General features: G+C 48.2%; 1 protein-coding gene and 1 long non-coding RNA gene across 6 annotated transcripts in view; one reads left to right on the forward strand and one right to left on the reverse strand.

Annotated features, from left to right (window-relative positions):
- Positions 1–3,373: 3,373 nt before the first annotated feature.
- LOC106999928 (uncharacterized) lies at positions 3,374–8,192 on the reverse strand. Its single transcript, XR_013397416.1, has 4 exons — positions 8,116–8,192; positions 6,076–6,140; positions 4,457–4,572; positions 3,374–3,497 (listed from the first exon to the last, which is right to left on the reverse strand). It is a non-coding gene; the product is annotated as an uncharacterized LOC106999928 (long non-coding RNA).
- A 558-nt stretch (positions 8,193–8,750) lies between these two features.
- Positions 8,751–16,110, forward strand: part of ZHX2 (zinc fingers and homeoboxes 2) — a 194,686-nt gene continuing 187,326 nt past the window's right edge. For all 5 annotated transcript variants that reach the window (XM_077943979.1, XM_077943978.1, XM_077943976.1 and 2 more), the window contains exon 1: positions 8,751–9,885. The gene's annotated coding sequence lies outside the window, so the exon portion shown is untranslated. The remainder of the gene's footprint in view (positions 9,886–16,110) is intronic.

The following is a 16,110-nucleotide window of genomic DNA, read 5'->3' on the forward strand; positions in this document are numbered from 1 at the left end:
CCTCACACTGATTACTCTTGCTGCATCACACACCACCCCACAACTTAGGAGTGTGAGACAACCATTTTATTATGCACACTATTTTGTGGCTCAGGAATTCAGACAGGACACAATGGGAATGGCTTGTCTCTGCTCCAATGATGTCTAAGGCAACAGCTGGTAAGACCTGATCCTTGGGAGTGACTCAACAGCTGGAGGCTGGAATCATCTGGAGGGCTCATCGCTCCCTTGTCTGGTAGTGGATGCCAGTTGCTGGCTGGGACCTCACCTGGGGCTGCTGACTTGAGGCCTCTTCTCACGTGCTGAGGTCACCTTACAGCACAGCAGCCTCTAGGGAAATGGACTTCTTACACAGTGGCTCAAGTTTCCAAAACTCAAGTGTCCCAGCAGGCACAGCAGAAGCTGCATTGCCTTTTGCAACCCAGCCTCAAAAATCACATAGAATCAATCATTTTTGCTGCACACTATTGCTCAAAGCACTCACAAGTCCAACCAGGTTCAAGGACAGGGGAAATAGATCTTATGTCCTGATAGAAGGTGGTAAAGTCGCTTTATAGAACAGCCAAGGAGACGGAAGGCAGGGTTTTCTCCACCTGCCTCACTAAGCAACCACTTTTTCTCTGGTGTCTCTCTACCCGCCCCCAGAACTCTACCTGGAAATGGCTCAGGTCTTCTGATCTGATCCCACAGTCCTTGGGGGTGGTGTTGCCACCTCCTTGGGGTTCATCCAGAGAGAAGGAATCTGCAGCATCCTCATTATTTTCCCTCCAACTTTCTCTCTTCTCCTAAACGAAGGCATCCATTCCAGGTGTGGGAGAGGCAGTGGTGAGGTTTCTCTTTTTTATGTTCTCTCTAAAACTTATTGTCCATGTCCTAAGTTCTTTCCATCCCCCTAGGGATCCACATTTTTAAAACTAGAAAGCTAAGAGTTTGCTCAAAAATGCAATTTTTACCTCATTCCTTCTCTGAGGGGAAAAGCATCAAAAATTCTTATCTCTACTTGGATGGGGTGAAGAAGAAAGTCAAGGGGTACAAGGATATGGATGGAGGTGATACTATCACTAAACATTTGCAAAAATGTTGTCTTGCCACAGGTACAATTCCCACAACAATTTGTGTCTTCTGTTGAGGTCTCCAAGGGACTTTACCCTGAATAAATAATACCCATTTTCCCAATCCAGTATGCAAACAAAATAAGGAGTACATATGGGGTCCAATGAATCATCTATCTTCGTTACTGTTAGTAGCCGTGCTGAAGGAGGGGGTCATAGGTCTGTACTATGGATTAAATGTTTGTGTCCCCTCGAAATGCATATGTTGAGGCCCTACTCCCCAGTGTGTTGGTGTTTGGAGATGGGATCTTTGGGAGGTAATTAGGATTAGATGAGGCCATAAGGTTGGGGTCCTCATGATGGGATTAGGGACCTTATAAGAAAAGATACCAGAGAGCTAGAGAGCTTGCTTGCTTGCTTTCTCTGTTTCTGTCTGGCTTTCTCTCTCTCTCTCTCTCTCTCTCTCTCTCTCTCTCTCTCTCTCTCTCTCTCTCTCTGTGTGTGTGTGTGTGTGTGTATCTCTCTCTGTCTCTCTCTCTGTCTCTCTCTCTCTCTGTGTGTGTATGTGTGTATCTCTCTCTCTCTCTCTCTCTGTGTGTGTGTATCTCTCTCTGTCTCTCTCTCTCTCTGTCTCTCTCTCCACACACACACAAAGTAGTCATGAGAGCACGTAGCAAGATGGCAGCTGCCTAAAAACATTGTCTAAGCTACCCAGCTGGGCATTTTTTATGGCAGCCTGAGCTGAATAATATCATCTGTTAGCCATGTGGGCTGCAAATACACAACCCAGAATGAGGCTGGCATACCCACACAGGTGTAGGCAGTGCTGCGGGGAATGCCCCAACCCATGCTAAGATGCAGAACAAAGGAGACTCAGGGTCTCAGGGGAGTGCCCCGGGGAGGAAGGGTGCAGCTGAGCCAGACACTTCCAGAGTCAGAGAGAAGCTGAAATATCCTCTGGAGAAAACCCCTCCTCCTGGAAACCAGGAGTGGGGAAAGGTGTACCCCTTAAATGTCATCTATGGCTGCTGAATGATGCATGTTTTCATTCACTTATTCATTCAGCAAACATTTACTCAGTATCTACCCTTTATCAATTGTTTATTTCTATGGGGGAAAAAGACCTGCCAAAATCCTAGTAGCATAAAACGCCACAAATTCACTATCTCACAATTTCTGTAGGTCAGAAATCTAGTCATGGCCTCACTGGATTCTCTGCTCAGGGTCTCACTGGACTGAAATCAAGGTGTCAGCCAGAGCTGCACTTCTCATCTAGGTCTCAGGGTCTTCTTTCAAGCTTATTGGTTATTGGCAGAATTCATTTCCTTGTGCTTGTAGGACTGAGGTCCCAGGTGTCTTGTTAACTGTCAGCCAGGGTCTGCTCTCAGCTTTTAGAAGTGGCTCTCAGGTCCATCTTAGCAACAGAAAACCTCCCTCGTGTAAAATCCCTCTCATTCTTTGAATGTCTCTGACTTTCCCTTCTGCCACCAGCCAGAGAAACCTGTCTGCTTTTAAAGGACTCATACGATTACATCAGGCCCATCCAGATAATCTTCATAATCTCCATATTTCAAGGGCAAGTGATTCGGCACTTTAACAACATCGGCAAAATCTTTTCACAGCAATACCTACATCCATGGTTGAATGAATAACCGGGGACTGGGAATCTTGGGGGTCATCTTTGAATTCTGCCTGCGATATACCCCATGAGAGGCAAGAAACAAGGACACAGAGATGACTATGGCGAAATACTCATCCACAAGGGACGTGTAGTAAAATGGATACAGCAAATACAGAGAAGTAACTAGATTACTGGGCAATAATTGCTAACTCAAGGTTAAGTGCAAGGTTCTGTAGGACTTCAGAGGAGGCAGGATTAACTCTCTTTGGGAGAGTACAGGAAGGTTTCCTAAAGAAAGTGACATTTGATCTGTGTCTTGAGGAAGAAGGAAGCCATTCCAGGTACAGGGTGCACCATTTACAAAGATGGAAAAGACCATGGAAAATGTAGGGAGTGACAAGGAATCCAGCAATGTTAAATTGTAGAGGACAAGATGAGAAGAGGCAGAAGACTGGGCTGGGAATGCTGGTTTGGACAAGTTTACGCAAGATCACACCTGCCACCCCAAAGAAGTAGAAAGCAATAAAAGATTGTAAGCAAGGAGGTGACCAAGCAAGATCTGTGTTTTGGTGACAGCATGAATAGTAGAGGTAAAAATTGGAGCCAGGGAAATGAGTTAGTTGGTATTTACAGAATTTCAAGTTCCTTGAACTGTCTTAGCCAGGTAAGGCTGCTATAGAACGAATAACCAGAGACTGGGTGGCTTAAACAAGAGACATTTATTTCTCACAGTTTTGGAGGCTTGCAAGTCTGAGATCAGGGTGCTAGCATGATCAGGTTCGGGTGACAGCTCTCTTCCTGGCCATCTTCTTGCTGTGTCCTCACTTGGAGGGAAGCAGGGAGAGAAAAAGTGAGTTCTCCGGTGGTTCCCTTTATAAGGGCACCAATCCCATTAAAATGGGAAAAGTTCCCTTGTCCCCCTCACAGGGCATGCAATGAGGGTGTGGCTTGCTTCTTCAGTGCCCCACTGTTCAAACCTCTACGGGAGTGTACAGATGGGCAGGCCGTGAGGCTTCGACTCCACAGCAGTGCCTAGGGGTGAATGTTTGTAGCTCCTGAAGCCCCAGTGGGTGGGTGTTACAGCGTACTCTTTTAGTTTAGCTGTCTATAGGCGGCTTGTGTTAACCAGCTCAGTTAGACCCCCTTCCTTATCACAAGGACAGAGGGATTTCTGTATTCCCGGGTTTCTTGCCTTGGTGTACCAGAAGAATCTGATCACACGTGGGCTTGGAGAATGAGTGCAAGGTTTTATTGAGTGGAAGTAGCTCTCAGCAGATGGGGCAGCCAGAAGGAAGATGGTTTTCCCCTGGAGTCAGGCTTCTCAGTGGCCCAAATCTTCTCCAACTGCCCCTCTAGTCTGGCTGCCTGTATCTACCTGAGTCTCGGGTTTTTATAGGACCAGGATGAGGGTGTGGTGGTCCAGGGTGGTCTTGGAAAATGCAACGTTTAGATGCAAAACCAGGAGTGCCTGTCCTCGCCTAGTCTGTAGGGGTGGAGCCCTGGCCAGGGACCCGCCTTTCTCTACCCAGCACTCCAGTATCACCATCATGAAGGCCCCACCTTCATGATCTAATCACTTCCCAAAGGCCCCGCCCACTCCCTAATATGATCACATCGCGGATTAGGATTTCAACATATGAACTGGGGGGCAAGGGAGCACAAACATTCAGCCCTTCAACCTTTGGCACTGATTCTTATGCTCTCAGACGGAGCAACATTGTAATAGATTCATACATGAAGAACTGTGGCAGGCAGCCAGGTGTCAGCTGTGTGAAATACTTACCGCTAGTAGCATGTGTGGCCATGAGATGGTTTTAAATGATGTGCAGGTATAGACAAAATAGCTCTGACTCGGAGAAAGTTATAACTTTTCAATTCTCTTCCCATCCTTTTAATGAGCTCAAAAAAAGAAAAAACAAAAAACAAAAACAACTCAGTTTGGTGCTACCCTGTCTCTAACAACTTTCTAACACCTTTCCCCTCCATCTCTACCTTCTGCAAATAAGAGTATCTAGCTAGCTCAATAGTGCTGGGCTTTTTTCCCCATGTTTATTTTCACTGTTACCTTTCATTGATTCATTTGAAAATTCAATATTGGATTTTCTTGTTTCTATTGTGACCAAGGCTTCTTTAGTATTAGTATGAAATAAGTGCATTTAAGTTTTAAAAATGCGAATCAATGTAAATAAAATGTTTTCTTTTCTTTTCTTTTTTTTTTTTTTTTGAGACAGTGTCTAGCTTTGTTACCAGGCTGGAGTGCAGTGGTACAATCTCGGCTCACTGCAACCTCTGCCTCCCTGGTTCAAGCAATTCTCCTGCCTCAGCCTCCTGAGTAGCTGGGATTACAGGCACTCACCACCAAACCTGGCTTATTGTGTTGTATTTTTTAGTAGAGATGGGGTTTCACCATGTTGGCCAGGCTGGTCTCTAACTCCTGACATCAAATGATCCACCTGCCTCAGCCTCCCAAAGTGCTGGGATTACAGGTGTGAGCCACGACCCTGGCTGAATAAAATTTATAGGTAGTACCTTTGCTGCTGGGACAAAATTGGTGAAGGTGGTTTGCACATGAGTTAATTTGCAAGCCACAAGTATAGTGGGAAGCAGGCAGGATTTGTAATCAATCAAATGTGGGCTCAAGACCTGCTTCTAACTTATCAGCTGTATGGCCCATGGATAATTCATAAACTTCTATAAACTTCTGTTTCCTCCTACAAATTAAGGAGACAATATACTATTCAGAAGGCTGTTTAAAAGATTAAATGACATAAAGAAGCACCTCCCAGGCAGCCATGTACATAGTAGGCACTTGCAGTCCTGGTCACAGTGTATATCCTTAAATAATGGAAACCTCTGTTTTTGGCAACAGCAAACAGGAACTTAACTCCAGCACCTACTGAGTATCTATGCTTGATAAATGAGTTCTTATTTGCTTAGGATCTGGGACCTGTGGCGGGGGATCCTTCATGAGCAACAACTAAAATCAAGAAAAGCTTTGATTTGGAGAGTGGGCCAGCTCAGGCATCATGGACCAAGAGGCCTCTTTAGCCCCTTGTCCTGGCCTCCAATATTTCACAATGCTACCCATACCCTGCAGGGCTCAGTGGGGAGGAGATCTAGAATATTCAGATATATGTATAAATAAAGACATGGATAATAACTCCCATTTTATTTATCTATCACTGTATAATAAACCACCCCAAAAGTTAATAATGTTAAACAACTACAGTCTTATGATCATCTCATGATTCTGTGGGTTGACTAGGTGGAGTTGGATGGTTTTCCTCTACATAATGTCAGGTGAGACTAGAGTCAACTGGGAGATCAATTAGGCTGGAGCATCCAGATGGCTAAAGTCTGTGTATTAACCAGGATCTCAGGTGGAGCTATTGTCCCTATCACCTTGGTTTTCGCTCCATGTGGCCTCTCCGCGAAACTTGGGCTTCCCACAGCATGGCAGCAGGACCCTAAAAGGAAGGAAACAGAAATTGCCAGTCTCTTAAGACTTGGATTTAGATGTCTCAGAATATCACTTTCATTGCATCCAAAGCAATCACAGGACAAGCCCAGATTCCAAGGGAGGGGAAGTAAACTCCACCTCTTAATGGTGACGTATTTTTCAAAAAGGGAAGGAAAGGATTGAAAAAAGCCATCTTAGAAGACCACACCTTCTAAAGCTTACACTTTTTGCAAAAGGTTTTTATTCTTGAAATATGTGTATATTTCAACCAAGCAAATATGTACCTAGGAATTTATCCTAAGGAAGTAATCACAGATGATTCAAAAGATTTGACACAAGGTTGTTCATTGGAATAAAATTGAGACTACCCAATGCCCAACAACAGGGGACCAATTAAGTCTAAAGGTGGTTGAGGACAGTGTTTTAAAACTCTATTATCTGGGAAGCAGGTAAAATTAAGCTTAAATCCCAACTCCATTACTTAGCATCTGTGTGATGTTGAGCAAGGTACAGTACTTAAGCTCTTTAAGTCTCAGTTTCTATATCAGTAAGATAAAGATAAAATATAGATTTTTGTGATGATTCAATGAGATGATACATATAAAAGGCTCAGCACATGGTAAATGATCAATAATTGTAAACTGCTATTATTATTTATGATAGTCGTTAGTGCTATCACACTAGTGCAAATCTTTCCCATTCTCTCCATTTCCAGGCACACAATACTTCCATGGATCTTTACAGTTAACTTTTGGTTCTGACCAATGAGTTGTAAGGGAAAGTGGCATATGTTACTTCCTGGCTGAACATTTACTTGTCCAACATTATTGATTCTGAAGCTCCTAAATCCTGTCAGATAAGGGTCTGTCTACTCCATGGATATACTTAAAGCAAACGGGGATCATACCACATAAAGCAAAAACCACCTTTGTCTTATTCCTCATCGTTTTCTCTTTATATGGTGCAAGTTCAGTCCATGCTAAACTCTGAACAATTTAAAGACACTGCAACACATCAGAGGCCCCTCATCCTTGCTAGTGTCCATGAGCTCCAAGTGCTCTGAAGATATGAGAACCCAGTAGACCATTTAGACGGTTACCCGGCTTCCCTCTGGCCTGGCCCATTCCACCCTACGTACAATCTGTCACCCTGCCAGAAGCAGGTGGCAATGAGGTGGCAGCCAGGGAAACTTGGCTTATAGAAAACCTTCCTAAGTGATTGATCATCCAGAGGAGGTGCAGCCTCAAAATAGGAATAGTTTCGTTAAGGTTTGGGAAATTTCCATGGAAACAGACAGAACTAGACTTATTTTAAAGGGGGAGGGGGCAGGGAGTGGAATGGCCTGGAAGGGGCATAATAAGGTAAGCGATATCAAAATCTTGAAGTTGGTGTGGCCGGGCGGGACGGGACAAGAGGGAGGAATGGGGGGCGGGGGTTCCCATATTTTTTTCTTTTCTTTTTACTATTTTGGTTCACCCTGGGTGAGGCAGAAGTGGGGAGGAGATCAGGGATCGGTAAATTCTGATGTCGATGGCAAGTAAATTAGGTGCTTAGATAGCCGGTACCAAATGAGGTTGAGAAAGACGTGGCCTAAGCTGGATTACAGTCATCAAGAAGTTAACAGAATCCTGTAAGAGCCCCTCCAAGTCGCCTTTCAGGCCCGAGAGCATCACGCAAGAGACTCCTTCCCAGGATAGAATCTTGTTTTATGGGCGGTTAAAATGCCAACAAACAGACCCTACATCAGCAATAACCGAACAAACAGGTGCAGACCAGTAAGAAAGTTTTGCCTATGAGCTGTTTTAATTTTTGTTGCAAAGGATTTCTGGGGAGCCAAGCGGTATGTCAGAAATTAGAGCCCTGGGGCAGAACTTACAAAAACCTTTTAGCTACTTCCTTCTTCCCGGCCTCGGAAATGAAAAAACCAAAAGGTCACCCAGCGCGTCCGCCACCCAGTCAGCCCCAAGGCCAACCGTCCTCACCCCAGTCCGGGTCCTCGCCACTGGCCTCTCCGCTGCACACGGCCACCTGTTGATGCCCTCGCGCCCAGAGCCGAGTTGCAAACGGCCGCTAGAGTTCGTTCTAATTCCCCAGAGCAGAGCTGGCCGGGAAGCCCCGACGCGACGCGCCTGCTAATCTGCAGGGCGGGCGGGGACTCCGCAGAGCCTCTCAGCCCTAGGCTCCCTTTGTTTTCTGGCTGCGCTCGGAGCCTCGAAACTAGCCCCCAGACCGCATCCCCTCGTCTCCGCCCAGGAGCTGCCCAAGAGCCCACAGGCTAGCCCAGGGGAAACAAGGTCCATCTGGGCAGGAATGCGCGGTGCAGACAGGTTGCCGCGTGAGATCCCGAAGTGTGCCCGGATCCCGAATTCCTTAGAGCTCTTTAGCCCGGCACTGTGGCAGGAGCGCGGCGTCCGGAATACAAGTTCATGGTTCCGAGGCCGCAGGCGAAGGGCAGCGCGATCCACGGCCGCCTTTGCTCTAAGGCGCCGAGGGGAGCCAGGGGGCTGCCGCGGTGAGAGCTCCGCTCCCGCTGGGAACATTGGAGTCCTAGTTGCGAAAGCGACCCGCCTAGCTTCCAAGGGACTTCTCTGCGAGCACCGCAGGCGTGTGCATTTCTTCGAATCTGAGAATTCTAGCGAAAGCGGGCTCTACCAGAGTTTAAGTCGGCCCCTGGGGAGTCTGTTTGTTTATTGGCTCTTAAGGGAAAAAGTTCGAGGATCTTTAACCAGCCTCAGACCTGGAGCAGGCGGAAATCCCGGAATCTCCCCAAGCAAAAGTGATCTAACTTCAAGTCGTTATATAAGTGGGGGCTCCTTCTTCCCCTCCCTACGCCGAGCCTTCTCATTATCATTCCGGGAGTAAAATGTGTCTCGCTCAACATAGTTTTAAAATCGTTATTATTATTTTTCTGAGCCTGAAACCGGGCCAAGGCGCAGGCAGCGCACAGGGTGCGTGGTGGCCCCACCCGCGTACAGCCCCTTGCAGAGGGTCCGGGGACCCGGGTGCCGCCAGAGCCCGGCCTGCAAGCGCGCCCTTCGGTCCCACGGTCCGCCACTCCACGTGGTCAAGATCAACAGTTTGTTGAGCTCATCAGTGACACCTTGAACTTTTCATAAAGAAAATGGGTATTGCACCGAGAGGGTTTGGCTGCGGCCGCCGCGCGGGGTCGTGCTTAATATTCAATGATCTCGCTCGCGCCTCCCCCTCCTCTTCTCGCAGAAATTCCACCGAGTCCGTTACTGGGCTCAGACTTTTAAGTTAATTTACTGCCCCCCTACCTTGGCCAGTAACCAGCGCCTTTAGGGCTAGCCTCCCCCCCAGCTCCTGCTTGAAAAATGACATTTCGCCGGTGTCTCCGGAGGGGGCTGAATTTCACTTTGTAACTTTCTGCGGAACCCGAGCCCGGGTGGCAGCTCGGGTGGTGGTATCGTATGCAAATACGCATGCTGACGTTACAGATCATGTGGGTTTTGGCGTAGATTCCCCACTGATCGAGGCATTTTTTTTCCCTTTTTTTTTTTTTTTCCTTTTTTTTCTTTTAAAAATTTTGGCCACCGTTCTCCGTACGGGGGCTTTTTCTGTCTGTCTGTCTGACAGGCTGGCTTTCCCCCTCTTTCCCACGGAGCCCGAGCCGGGCGCCCGGTGGGGAGTGGGGAGTGGGTGGGGGGAGCCAGCAGAGTTCCATTTTGGAACGCCCGTGCCGCGTCTCCGCGTTCCCAGCCCGGGTCCCCGCGTTCCCAGCCCCGGCGCAGGTAAGAAACTTCGCCTCGGCGCGGAGCCCCCCCAGCCGGCGCCGCCAGCCCCGAGCCCCGCACGCCGGGCGCCGGCCACTCCAGCCCAACTTTCCCACCGCCGCCGTCGCCGCCGCGGCTCCCGAAAATGTGTTGTTAATGGGACTTGGCCGGGTTTGTGATTGGAAGGGGGGTACGGAAGGGGGGGGGTGTGCAGGCTCTTTTTGCGGGTGGGAGGAAATGAGCGGATACAGAGAGGGAAGGAGATTTTTTTTTTAAAGAGTTTTGATTACAAGTTTGGATAAATGGGAGCCAGAGCGAGGAGGAGGAGGAGCAGGAGGAAAAACATGTCTACGTTTCCCTATGTCGACATAAGCCACAAAAAAATATGGCGTCCGCTTTCGACAGGGCGTTACGTAGACCCGACTGTTTTTATTTATTTATTTCGTGGCCGTCTCCCTCCCTTCTTGGCCAAACTGCGGCGCTTTGTGCAAACGGGGCAGGTCCCGCGGGGACTCCACCGGGACGTGGCCCCGTCTCCGCGCGTTTTGGCAGGCGGGGGGCTGCGTGTGTCTGCTCCCCTCCCTCCCCCTCTCCCCTCGCTCCCCTCTCCCGGTGACGATTCGCCGTAATGTGGTGGCAGGAAGCATGACGCCGTGGGCCGAGGCTGCCTCTGCTCTCGTCGCTCCCGGCGGCTGCAGGCAGCGGGCGCGCAGCGCGGGCGGCAGCCGAGCTACCTGGCGGGGGCAGGGCCGGAGCGCGGCGCTGTCCTCACCCCCGCTCAGGTGCAGGGGGAGTCCGCGCGGGGCGGGGGGCCCAGGGGGGCCGCGGGACCCCCGGACCTGCTGTCCGCCGCCGGCTGGCCGGAGCCTCTGCCAGCCCGAGCCCACGTTCGCCCCCCTGAACGGCAGCTGGCGCTTTTCGTCTGCCCCACAAGAGGTTAATCTTTGTTGGTGTTGCAGCTTCTTTGTGGCTTCCCCAGGACTCGGTATCCTCGGCTTTGCAAACTTGCCCTTTTCCCAGCCGCTTTGCAGGAGGCTGCGGAGACGAAGATGAGCGGAAAGTTGGAAACCAGCAGGCATCACAGGACGGTCCCTTTGGCCTCGTAGCTGTGCTGAGCCTGGGAGGCGGAGGAGGAGGTGGAGGCGGCGGAGGAGGAGGGTTTGTCAGGCTGGGGAGAAAACTTGATGGGGAAGTCAAATTGTGATTTGTTCAGGTTTCCACCTGATTGATAGGCTTCAAAGCCAGTGGGGTCTCTACCTTCAGCTGTTTCGCGGTGGCCTTTTGTTTGTCTGGGGCGTGGAGGAGGGAAGTCGATGAATAAGGACTTTCCCTCGACCCCTCCCCTTTTAAAGAGTGGTTGCTCAGCTTGGCCCCCTGGGAGACTGACTTTTAGGCCCTGGAGTTCTTCCCCAACCTGCTCTCTGATCACTTTCTCTCTCTTAACTTACCAGATCCCCAGGTCTCAGGCAGGCCCCGATGAGCAGAATGGAGGAGTTAGGAGGAGAGGATTCTTTCCCCAGCACTTCTTGAATTGCCCAGACCTCCCACAATTACCCTGTTAAAACCACACACACAAACACACACACACTTACTCACTCTCTCCTTTATATATGGCAGAAATTAATGCCTGTGGAAGTGAAGGGGGTGAGGTTCTGAGAGCTCTTCAAGATTTGAGTCAAAAGGTGATTTTCTGTTTATGAGGGCGGCGAGTTTAAGCAGTTCACTCCCAGGGCAGTAATGTCAAAAAGCGTTTGGATGATGACCAAGTGGAATAAATATCTTGTAAAATGGCATGTTTAATAGTAAAAATAGATTAATGGAGCCGTCAAGTGGTTGAATGGGACTAGCATAAAGGTTTAAGTTTAAAGGGAAAGTTACAGAAGGCTGTATCTACAGCTTCTTTTAAGGCCAGAAGGGAAAAAAAATCTACAAGTAAGGCTGAAATGTGTCACTGACAATAATTGGACTGGTGATGTGTGGAAATATCATCGCTGTTTAAATGCTTTGCTCCGCGATTGTTCTCTTGTGCTCTTGTACCTTTCCTTCTAGCCAGGTTTGCTGTCAGCTAAAGGATGCACCTGAAGATCGTGCTTCAGGGGAAAATGCAAGAAACCAAGATTTTGGGGCACATCAGCTGTATCAACTAATGTCCATTTAAAGGGGAAAAATACCACTGTTTGTTGGCACTGAAGAAAGGGTATTCCTGTGATGTAAGTGCAGTGTATCTTGACTTGCTGAAAGGGGGCCCCACCCCGCGTTTCTCATCCACATCAGGACCATGTGATTCAGCGGGGTGCTGTGCACTTATCAAAAGGAATCATGGCAATGTTTGATAGCAGTTGCTAACACTGTTACAGTGTGTGAGGCACAATGCTGTATATTTTACGTGCTTTATCGTTTAATTCTCACCACAACCCTGTGAGCTAAGTACTACTATTATCCTCCGTTTATGGTTGAGGAAACAGAGGCTCCAAGAGGTGGAGAAACTTGCCTGAGCGACCAGGCAAAAAGCAAATCCAGGCCTAACTTCATAGCCTTAACCAGTCTATTGTAGCAGCGTCCAGCGTCATAGTTAGAATAAAAAGGTAAAGGGTCAAGTCCAGGCAGAAAAGAGGGAACAGTAGCCACTGTCCCGAAGTCTGAACTCCAGAATTTACCTGGATTTTTTTCCTTTATTCATTTATTTAGCACCTGTGGGTTGATTTCATTTATTCACTCAGCAACTATAATGTTCATTATACTAATAAGAACCCATAGCCATTAAGCATTTTTGTATGCCAGGCACCATCCCAAGTGCTTATGACTAGACTATTTTGTCTTCATGACAACTCTGATGTAAGTCCTCTCATTCTCCTTTTTCTAGATGAGGAGGCACAAGCCCAGAGAAGTTAGCTAACTTGCCCAAGACCAAACAGCTAATAAGTGGAGTGGCAGCCCTCAGAACACACACACTCTGCCGTTGCAATGCAGAGCGCATAACCAGATGTTATGGAAACGCTGGGGAGACAGAGCCCTCCTGGCTGAAACACAAAGCACTGCATGCTCCACACATTATGGAGATGCTGGTGGGATACAGACTCCCTGCCCTCTAGGAGTTTGAGCTGACTGCAGGGAAGCACTCATTAAACCAAATCAAGCAGGCTTAGATAACTGCTATAATTGAGAAAACTAACCACTGTGGAAGCACAAGGAAAGGCATGATTCTTCTGCTCTGAGGGGATCACAGAGGGTCTCCTAGAGGTGGGAGCAGCTGAACTGCCCCATGAATGAAGAGGAACAATGTCTGGAGGTGTAGCCAATATCATTGCATTCAGCTGCTAGCAGCAGAATCTTGACTACCAGTGACTTAACCAGATAGGGACTTTTTTGTGTCAGACAACAATGGGGCGGGGAGTAAAGGAGGATGATGCCTCAGCTGATAGGGATGTTTTTGTGTCAGACAACAATGGGGCGGGGCGTAAAGGGGGATGGATGATGCCTCAGCTGTACCATTGGGAACCCAGACTCCTTCTTTCTACTTTGCCATGCTTAGAGTGGAGGCCTTTGGCCTTAGGTTTATCAACTCATGGTAGGAAAGTGGTTGCTATGTCTCCAGGCCACACATTTGCATTCCAAGAAAGAGAAAAAAGGATGAATGAGGCTCAGAGAGCTTTTACCTGGTACAGCTTCACTGCTATATCTGGGCAGGGGCACCCCTCTCAGGGACTTCTGTCCTTAGCTCATCGACCAGAGCTGTGCTACGTGGTGACTACTGCCAGGGAAGAGCAATCAAGTATTTTTAGTTGGACCCATTGCTGTCATGAGCAAATTGGGGTTCAACTTATAAGGAAGAAGGGGTGAAAGGAGGAACGGTTGTTGAGTTGGCAGGGAGGGCATGTGCTGCCAAAGATGAGAAAGAAGGGCCCTGGGAGCGGTGGACAGGTACCCTGGGGAGGTGGAGAGGGGGAGGCAGGGAAGGCTGTGCAAAGAGATAATGCCAGGCTTGGGGGTGGACCAGGAGGAGGTTGGCTTTTAATCTCTAGGTACTGGGAAGCTATGGCAGGTTTCTGAAGAGGAATTGTCACGTGTTTGGGGAAGGGAAGACTGAGACTGACAGCAGAATACCTTGTGCAGACAAACGAGCTTAGTTCCTATTTGAAATAAAACGAGTTCTGGAAAGTTTCAGGCCAGGGGACCCGTTTTGCCTCAGGGCAAAAAGAAGACAGTGTGCAACAAAGAAGTGAGGGATGATTTTCTTTTAGGTCCTGTCAATAAGAATCCAAACTTAACCTGATGTGAGTCAGCTGTTACAGGGAGGCAATCAGCTCGCCTTTCTGGATAATTCAGTTAGCGGGACTGGAAAAACTGGAAGGGGGTGCCATTTACTCTCCAAACACTACACTTGCCTTTTTCCTGACCTTGGGGGTTCCTGGGCCCCAGCTGCAGCTCCAGCACTCATCAGCAGGACACCTTCGGCCATGACCCTCACCATTGCTTTAAATCAAGGAGATGATATCAGAGGATGCCAGAGGCCTTCCCAGCACCAGATTCCCCAGAATGGATTCCTCCAGCAAGGGCCAGCCTCTCTGATTCTCTTTGCTCAGGGTATTACCTTTATAATTTTGAGCTATTACTTACTTCAGTTTTCTTATCTCTGAAATGGAGATCATTTTAGTGGCTGCTGTATGAGTTGTTAGGAAACATAAGAAAGTTGTAAAAAGGCTTAGCACACACCTCCCATATGAATTGTGCTCAACAAATCATCACTGCAACCACCTCAAGGAAGTGACTTTATTGTAAATTTGAGGTGCCAAGTAATTAGCATGTGTGGATTTCATCATCAATCCCAGGACGCTGACTGTCCCATCTCATTGTCATTCCCCTTCTGCCTCCCCCCACCCCCAGTACACACATGCACTCATTTTGTGGCAAGTCTGAGCAACTATTGAAATGGAAACGTGACCCTGGAATATCACAGTGAGATGCTGGTGCCTTGTTCAGATACCATAATGTGCTGTGTCATGGCCACATCCAGACAGTGCAGCTCAGGAAGGATGCTTGGCCGTGCACATGCCCCTTTGATAGACAATAAGGTAGACATTATTTTCTGTAGTGACGCGATTATTTCATTTTGAACTGAAACAAATCCTGATTCCCCTCCCCCACCCTTCTCTAATGCCCCCACCCTACACTGAACAGGTTGTGATTTTAAGAACATCCACCCACAGTCCGCTTCCTGTTCTTACACTTGTAATCATGCAGTTAAGAGGGGCTGATTGGCAGTGGGGTGTGTGTGTGTGTGTGTGTGTGTGTGTGTGTGTGTGTGTAACAGACCCCAAGGAGAAAAACAGTCCTGACAGCAGTATAGCAGTTTCCACCTAAACTTTAAAATGGAATAGAGACACCAGGGCCAGAACCTGTTTTCTTGCTGATACCTCTCTTTACCCCCTGGTGGACAATATATACCTGTTAAAAGCCACAGTTCACACCCTTTCTTCCTCTTTCTCTCCACCCTACTCCCTAACATTAGAAACACTTAGTGGAGATTAATCTTGTTACACAATGTTTCACTGCAATGGTATTTAACACATAACAGAATCTGCAGTGAATGAAATTCTTGTGCTATTGATCCATAGGGGATCAATATGAAGGAATGTGAGCCAGGCATTCATTGTGGTGTAAGAGATGTGTGATATATTTTAGGGGTGCACATACCTAGTTTGGGATGAAAGAGCGGGAAGCCCACGCCGAGTTTATCTTTCAGAGAGAAATCAGCAAAATCCAGGGACCATTTCCTGTCAAGTTCAGGGTCAGAGAATAGATTCATGGATCTCTGGGGCTTCAGGGAGTAGCCGGATTGAGTTAGCTCTTTCTTTGGAAGGAAATCTCTCTGTTGGGGGCCCAGGGGCCACTTGGGAGAGACAGAAGGAACCTACTATTGAGGCAGAGAGCAAGAAGGTTATGAATGAGAGTTCCTGGGCTATAGCCTCTCCTTGTCCTGGTTGGATGCCTGCAACTACAGCTGCTGGGCTCAAAAACATCTGCAGAAAACTGAGGAAGGACCAAAAGTCTAAGTTAAGGAGGCAGCGGCAGGCACTCATGCATGCCTGCGTACGCTGTGCAGAGGTGACCGTTTAAACCAGTGTTGCAGAAAGACTCAAGAAAAACAGTCCTCAGCAGGCCTGACATTTATGCCCCCACAGCCATCTCACCCCCCCACAGCCTGGTACACTCTGGCTGGTGAAACTGAACAAATACAAAGCT

Source organism: Macaca mulatta, chromosome 8 (genome assembly GCF_049350105.2).
Source record: "Macaca mulatta isolate MMU2019108-1 chromosome 8, T2T-MMU8v2.0, whole genome shotgun sequence".
NCBI classification, from domain to species: Eukaryota; Metazoa; Chordata; class Mammalia; order Primates; family Cercopithecidae; genus Macaca; species Macaca mulatta.